Here is a 6,931-nt window from a genome sequence, read left to right as displayed (position 1 = left end):
GGACCTTTTCCCTCCTTCTTCAATATTCAGGGCTGGGTTGGAGAATAGGGGAGAAGCATAGTAATGGCAATGTTAACCTGGAAAGGATTGGGTCATAGAGGGGATGGTGCCTTTTTCAATCCTCATCCCCACCCTGGAGACACACACACATCTTTGGAGGTAAAACCTTTGCTAGATATTGAATAACTATAAGCCTTATCAACTGGGGGGAACTGGAGGCGGGGGGTGGTTGGAGGACATTCTATGGGTGTAAGGCTTTGGGACATTGTTTTGGAGGAAAGGAATGACCAGGCCTTTTCTGTGCTCTCTCTTGATGGAGCTGGGGATCTTTCTGTATGAAAGCACATTTTAATGTAGGGAGTAAAGAGCTCAAGATAGAGCTCAGAATTTTCATTCATTTACTCACTTGTTTATCCATTCATTCAATTAATTCAATGGTTCTCAATCGGGGTGATTTTGCCCTCTGGTGAACATTTGTCATTACCTAGAGACATTTTGGGGTGTCTCTCCCAATTGGTGGGGGAGTTTTACTGGCACTCAGTGGGGAGAGGCCAGGGATGCTACTAAACATCCCAAAATACACAAGATAATCCCCACAACAAAGAATTTTCTGTCAGTGCTGTGGTGGTGGAGAAATCCTGATCTAGTTAGTACTTACTGAATGCCTATTGTGTGCCTACTAGGAAATACTGCAGGGAGACAGTCAAATTTACTACCAGGAAGGGGAGACACACAATAAATTTATCAGGTGATGATAAGCATTTTCTGGAAAATGTGGGGGCTGCAGTACAGAGAAGGGACCTTGACTTTACAATTGCAAAGAGCTGGGGGAATGGAATTGCTAGGGCAAAGGCCCTAAAGACTGTGGGGAATTTGGTTTTATTTATTCTGAGCTTCCCCGGTGACTCAGATGGTAAAGAATCCACCTGCAGTGTAGGAGGCCCTGGTTCAATTCCTGGGTTAGGAAGATCCCCCACTCCAGTATTCTTGCTTGGAGAATCCCCATGGACAGAGGAGCCTGGCAGGTACAGTCCATGGGATCACAAAGAGTCAAACATGACTGAGCGACTAAGCACAGCACATTCTGAAAATACTACTGAAGTGCCTCCTGTGTGTTAGGCACTGTCCCAGGTGCACAGAATAGATCAGAGGCCAATAAAGACACAAATTCCTGCCCTCATCAACAGTGCTGGCTCTGGTGCCTAAGGAGACTTTATAATAAAACGAAAAGTGCCTCCTCTGGGCACTGAGAAGGTGACACCGAACGAATATTGGAAGTGAGAGTGAGCTTTCCAGAAAGCGAGGACCACCAGTGCAACACCAGTGCAGCCTGCGTTGGGATGGAGCCTGTGGAAGGAGTGGGAAGTTGTTGAGTGAGCAGCCAGAAAGGGGCTTTGGTCTGAATGTTTGTCATCCCCCACAATCCGTATGTTAAATCCTAGCCTCCAAAGAGGAGGTGATAAATCAGAAGGGCTCTCATGGGATTGAAGTGAAGCCAAATGAAAGTCACTCAGTCTGTCCAGCTCTTTGCGACTCCATGGACTGTAGCCTGCCAAGCTCCTCTGTCCATGGGATTTCTCAGGAAAGAATACCAGAGTGAGTTACCATTTCCTTCTTCAGGGGATCTTCCCAACCCAGAGATCAAACCCAAGTCCCCCACATTGCAGGCAGATTCTTAATGTCTGAGCCACCAGGGAAGCCCCTTGTGGGATTAGTGCCCTTATAAAGGAGGCTCCAGAGAGATCGCTTTCATTTTTTTCTGCTGCTCAGCATGTGGGAATCTTAATTCCCTGACCAGGGATTGAACCTGTGCCCCCTGCAGTGGCAGCTCCAAGTCTTAACCACTAGACCCCAATTCATGTTGTTTATAAGCCCTCACTCTGTACTATTTGCTTACTGCAGCCTTAACAGACTAAGACGGGCCATGTAGGTCACTGTAGGGACAGGAGCAGATAGGGTAGGGGGAACCAGGGAAAGAGAACCAGACATGGCTTTCTTGACTTAAAAGAAGCCTCCCTTTTTTCTTGGCTGTACCACATGGCTTTCGGAATCCTAATTCCCAGACCAGAGACCAAACCCGGGTCACCGGCAGTGGAAACTTGTAGTCCTAACCACTGGGCCACAAGGGAATCCCCAAGAAGCCATCTTTGACCTAAGCCATTTTGTGATCTAAGCCTGGCCACAAAGCTTGCCCTTGAACAAGTCTCAGTAATTAGTGATCTTAAGGGAAGGGAGGGAATACAGGAACAAAGGAAAAACAGTCAAGAAACAATAGTTATCAGTGACAAAACAATCCCAGTTCCTTCTCAAGGGATAGACATAACAATCTGATTATGTCTTTGAGTTCGGCAGGAACTAAGGCCCCCACCCTGGTGGGGAACGGAATGAGAATGTTGACCAACATGACTTTAATCAACCAAAGCTTAGTAGTAGTAGTGTGTGCTCAGCTGTGTCTGACTCTTTGTGACCCCATGGACTGTCGCCCACCAGGGTCCTCTGTCCATGGGATTTCCCAGGCAAGAATGAAGGAGTGGGTTGCCATTTCCTTCGTGGACTTTGTCAACTGTGGCCCCAATTCTATGCTGAATCCTCCTCACCTAGAACCCCTTTATGAATATGCATTGACCTTAGCTTAAAACTTCCCCAAGTTTGCTGTTCAGGGAGACACTATCTTGGGAAAGATCTCTGGTAAGTAAGATTCTCCTTACTTGCTGCCAAGTGATAACTGCTTTCCTCTCCCCATCTTTGATTTGGTTGTATCTTTCTGCTGACACCCACCAAAAGGCAAATCCAGTTTCCAGGATTAAAGGCAATGTCTGACCAGTGAGAGCTGCCCAGGAGAAGCCTGTAGGAAAGAATAACAAGGAGGGTTGTGGGCAGTCTAGACTGGCAGTAATTAGTCCACAGGAAGCCGCGTGGACAGACGGGAGAAGTGGGTGGCAAAGTTCCACAAGGAGCAAGCAAGCCTCTACCCTATAGACTGATCTACAGGGGTAGGCGAGAAAATGAACAGCTCCCCCTGAGGGTCCTGCAAGGGAACGGGTTGGGTGGGCGGCACGGGGGAGAGCAGGTTTCAGGCCAAAAAGGGGAAAGGAAGGTGCAGAGAAGAGGCTGAAAACCCAGCAGTTTGCTGATGAGGACTGTGGGCTCGTGACTGCACCGTGGCAGGGTGGTCGCGGAAGCAGGGACCCTGGGTCAGATTAGGAGTTGTGCGGGGCTGGGGGCGGGGGAGGGGGCTTGTGGGAAACGGTGCAGGGGATGGAGCATGGACGCCGTGGGAAGCTCGGGTTTGTGGTGGTGAGGGATCTAAGAGTTCGGCAGTTACACCTATTCTGATCCACACCTTTAATAAATGTTTACTACTACTTCTACTATTTCTCCAGGCAGCCGGAGGAAGGAGCTTCTGAATTCCTCCGGGGCGGCTTTCCCAGTTCACCCCGGAGGGAAACAGGCTGGGGCGGGTCTCGGATTCCAGCCCGGCGGCTGGAGCCACTGTGCAACCCCACGGCTGCCCTCGGGCAGCTCCAACCGATCCCTTATCAGCCAGGAGCTCCCGAACCCGGCGCGGATCAAATGCTGCTTTCAGAGCCGTAAGGAGCTGGGCGTGTCTTCCGTGCTTTGCAAAATCAGGGGGTGCGGCGGGGGAGCCTGGGCGAATCTTCTGGCCCTGGTAGGAAGCAGGCAGAGCACGGGACTCGCCTTAGAGCTGGGCTGCAGCGGGGCGGGGGCCGAAGCCGCCGGATGCGCCGAGCAGAGAACCGGGGAGCGGAGACCGAGGGGGAAGGCGGGGCGGCCGGGCGGCGGAGACCGAATCGCCGGGGCCTCCCCTTTCCCGCCTGGGAGAGGCCTCCACAGACACCCCCAAGCTCCCCCGCCGCTGCAGCCCCACTCCCGGCCCATGTTGACCCTTAGAGGCCCCAGGGGCCGATGCGCCCCCTAACCCAGCCGCTGGCCCATGCCTGTCTACCCAGAAGGAGGCAGTCCCCAACCTGGCTGTTAGCCATGTGCTGGGTGGCCTTGGACAGGTTGCCTCCAGGCTCTGGGTCTAAATTTTCACGTAAAAAGAGGACGCTGAACTCAAATTCTCCAAGAATTTCTCTCAGCTCCAAGGAGTTGAACTGGACTCAGCTCCTCCGGGTTGGAGCGGTTCCTGCAATGACATCCCTTCTGATTTGGAACTCTCCGCCCCCCTCCCCGCCCCCCCACCAAGCCTTCAGGTTATCTCAGATGCTATTTATCCATTTTGTATTCTTGGGGGGCGGATCTGTTGCTGTGTGTGCAGCTGTGCTTCCCAGCAGAGGTCTGCACACTTTTTCTAAGAAGGGCCAGATGATAAAAAGTTTAGGCTTTTTAGGCCATGAGTTCTCTGTCACAACTATTCAACTCTTTCCTTGGCAGCAAACGCAGCCATGGAGGATGGTGAACTAATGAGCGGCACTGTGTTCCCATAAGACTTTGTTCACGGCAGCTGATTTCAATTTCTTTTAATTCTCGGGCATCAAGACAATATCGCTGTTTTTAGATATATCGTTTCTTTCACTTAAAAACACAGAAAGCATTCCTAGCCTAGCAGGCTGCGCTAAATCAGTTTGTAACCCCTGGTTTACAGCCCGGGCTTTGTAATGTGGGCTTTGGGACGGATTCCTTCACTTTTCTGGAGCTGTTTTCCCATCTACAAATCCCTGACAAACTTTAGCATGGTTGTGGATGAACCTACCACATAATTGATGTCATTCTCCGTGTTGCAGCTGGTACGTGTCCGCAGCAGAAGATGGTGGCTTAGAAGTCAGGATGGTGTCTTGTGGGGTCCCACACTCCCCCCATTTCCTGAGTGCTTATTATGTGACAGGCAGTGTGTTAGTGGTGTGCGTGCTAAGTTGCTTCAGTAGTGTCCGACTGTTTGCAACCCTATGAACTATAGCCAGCCAGGCTCCTCTGTCCATGGGATTTCCCAGGCAAGAATACTGGAGTGGGTTGCCATTTGCTACTCCAGGTGATCTTCCCAACCCAGGGATCGAAACCCCATCTCATGTCTTTTGCACTGCAAGGCTGGTTCTTTACCATTAGCATTACCTGCTAAGCCTACCGGGTTAGCTGCTCACATGCAAATCTCATTCAATCATCTCAGGCTTAGAGATAGAAATTGTAGGTAGATAGGGTAAGGGGTCCCAGAGAAGGAGAACCAGGCATGGCTTTCTTGACAGAAGAGAACCATTTTTTGGCCTAAGTCATTTTGTGATCTAAGCCTGGGGCACAAATCTTGCCCTTGAAAGGGTCTCAGTAATTAATGATCTTAAGAAGGGACGTGGCATCACTGACTCGATGGACATGAGTTTGAGTAAGCTCCGGGAGTTGGTGATGGACAGGGAAGCCTGGCTTGCTGCAGTCCATGGGGTCGCAAAGAGTCGGACACGGCTGAGCAACTGAATTGAACTGAACTGAAGAAGGGATGTGAGGGAATGAAGGAACAAAGGAAAAGCAGTCAAGAAACAATAGTTCAGTGATAAAACAGTCCTAGGTCCTCCTTAAGGGATATACATAACAATCTGATTATGTCTTTGAGTTCTGCAGGAGCCGAGGCCCCCACCCAGGTGGAGGAGGGAACGATGATGTAGACACTCCTGCCTTCAATCAACTAAAACCTGGACCCTTCATGAATATGAATGTACCCTTAGCTTAAACATCTACTTCTGCTTCATTGACTTCACTAAAGCCTTTGACTGTGTGCATCACAACAAACTGTGGAAAATTCTTCGAGAGATGGGAACATCAGACCACCTTATCTGCCTCCTGAGAAATCTGTATGCAAGTGAAGAAGCAACAGTCAGAACAGGACATGGAAAAATGGACTGGTTCCAAATTGGGAAAGGAGTATGTCAAGGCTGTGTATTTTCACCCTGCTTATTTAACGTATATGCAGAGTAAATCATGAGAAATGCCAGGCTGGATAAAGCATAAGCTGGAATCAAGATTGCTGAGAGAAATATCAATATCCTTAGATATGCAGATGACATCACCCTTATGTCAGCAAGTGAAGAGGAACTAAAGGGCCTCTTGATGAAAATGAAAGAGGAGAGTGAAAAACCTGGCTTAAAGCTCAACATTCAAAAAGCTAAGATCATGGCATCCGGTCCCATCACTTCATGGCAAATAGATGGGGAAACAATGGAAACAGTGACAAGCTTTATTTTCTTGGGCTCCAGAATCAGTGCAGATGGTGACTGCAGCCATGAAATTAAAAGACGCTTGCTCCTTGAAAGAAAAGCTAAGACCAACCTAGATAGCATATTAAAAAGCAGAGACATTACTTTGCTGACAAAGGTCCATCTAGTCAAGGTTATGGTTTTTCCAGTAGTCATGTATGGATGTGAGAGTTGGACTATAAAGAAAGCTGAGCACCGAAGAATTGATGCTTTTTAAACTGTGGTGTTGGAGAAGACTCTTGAGAGTCCCTTGGACTGCAAGGAGATCCAACCAGTCCATCCTAAAGGAGATCAGTCCTGGATGTTCATTGGAAGGACTGAAGCTGAAGCTGAAGCTCCAACACTTTGGCCACCTGATGGAAAGAGCTGACTCATTGGAAAAGACCCTGATGCTGGGAAAGATTGAAGACAGGAGGAGAAGGGGACGACAGAGGATGAGATGGTTGGATGGCATCACTGACTCAATGGACATGAGTTTGAACAAGCTCTGGGAGTTGGTGATGGACAGGGAGGCCTGGCATGCTGCAGTCCATGGGGTTGCAAAGAGTCGGACATGACTGAGTGACTGAACTGAACTGAACTTAGCTTAAAACTTACCCAATTTTGCTGTTGGGAGACACTGCTTTGGGAAAAATCCCCAGTGTTCTCATTGTTATCATCTGCTTGTTCAGTGGTGTCTGACTCTGAGACTCCATGGACTGTAGCCTGCCAGGCTCCTTTGTCCATGG

The 6,931-nt window shown here is 49.3% G+C and overlaps 1 long non-coding RNA gene across 1 annotated transcript; it reads left to right on the top strand.

Annotated features, from left to right (window-relative positions):
• Positions 1 to 2,922: 2,922 nt before the first annotated feature.
• LOC122439613 lies at positions 2,923 to 5,796 on the top strand. Its single transcript, XR_006268932.1, has 3 exons — positions 2,923 to 2,993; positions 3,384 to 3,590; positions 5,572 to 5,796. It is a non-coding gene; the product is annotated as an uncharacterized LOC122439613 (long non-coding RNA).
• The last annotated feature ends 1,135 nt before the right edge of the window (positions 5,797 to 6,931 follow it).

This window comes from Cervus canadensis, chromosome 4 (assembly GCF_019320065.1).
Source record: "Cervus canadensis isolate Bull #8, Minnesota chromosome 4, ASM1932006v1, whole genome shotgun sequence".
NCBI classification, from domain to species: domain Eukaryota; kingdom Metazoa; phylum Chordata; class Mammalia; order Artiodactyla; family Cervidae; genus Cervus; species Cervus canadensis.
This window is presented reverse-complemented; position numbering and strand designations above follow the sequence as displayed.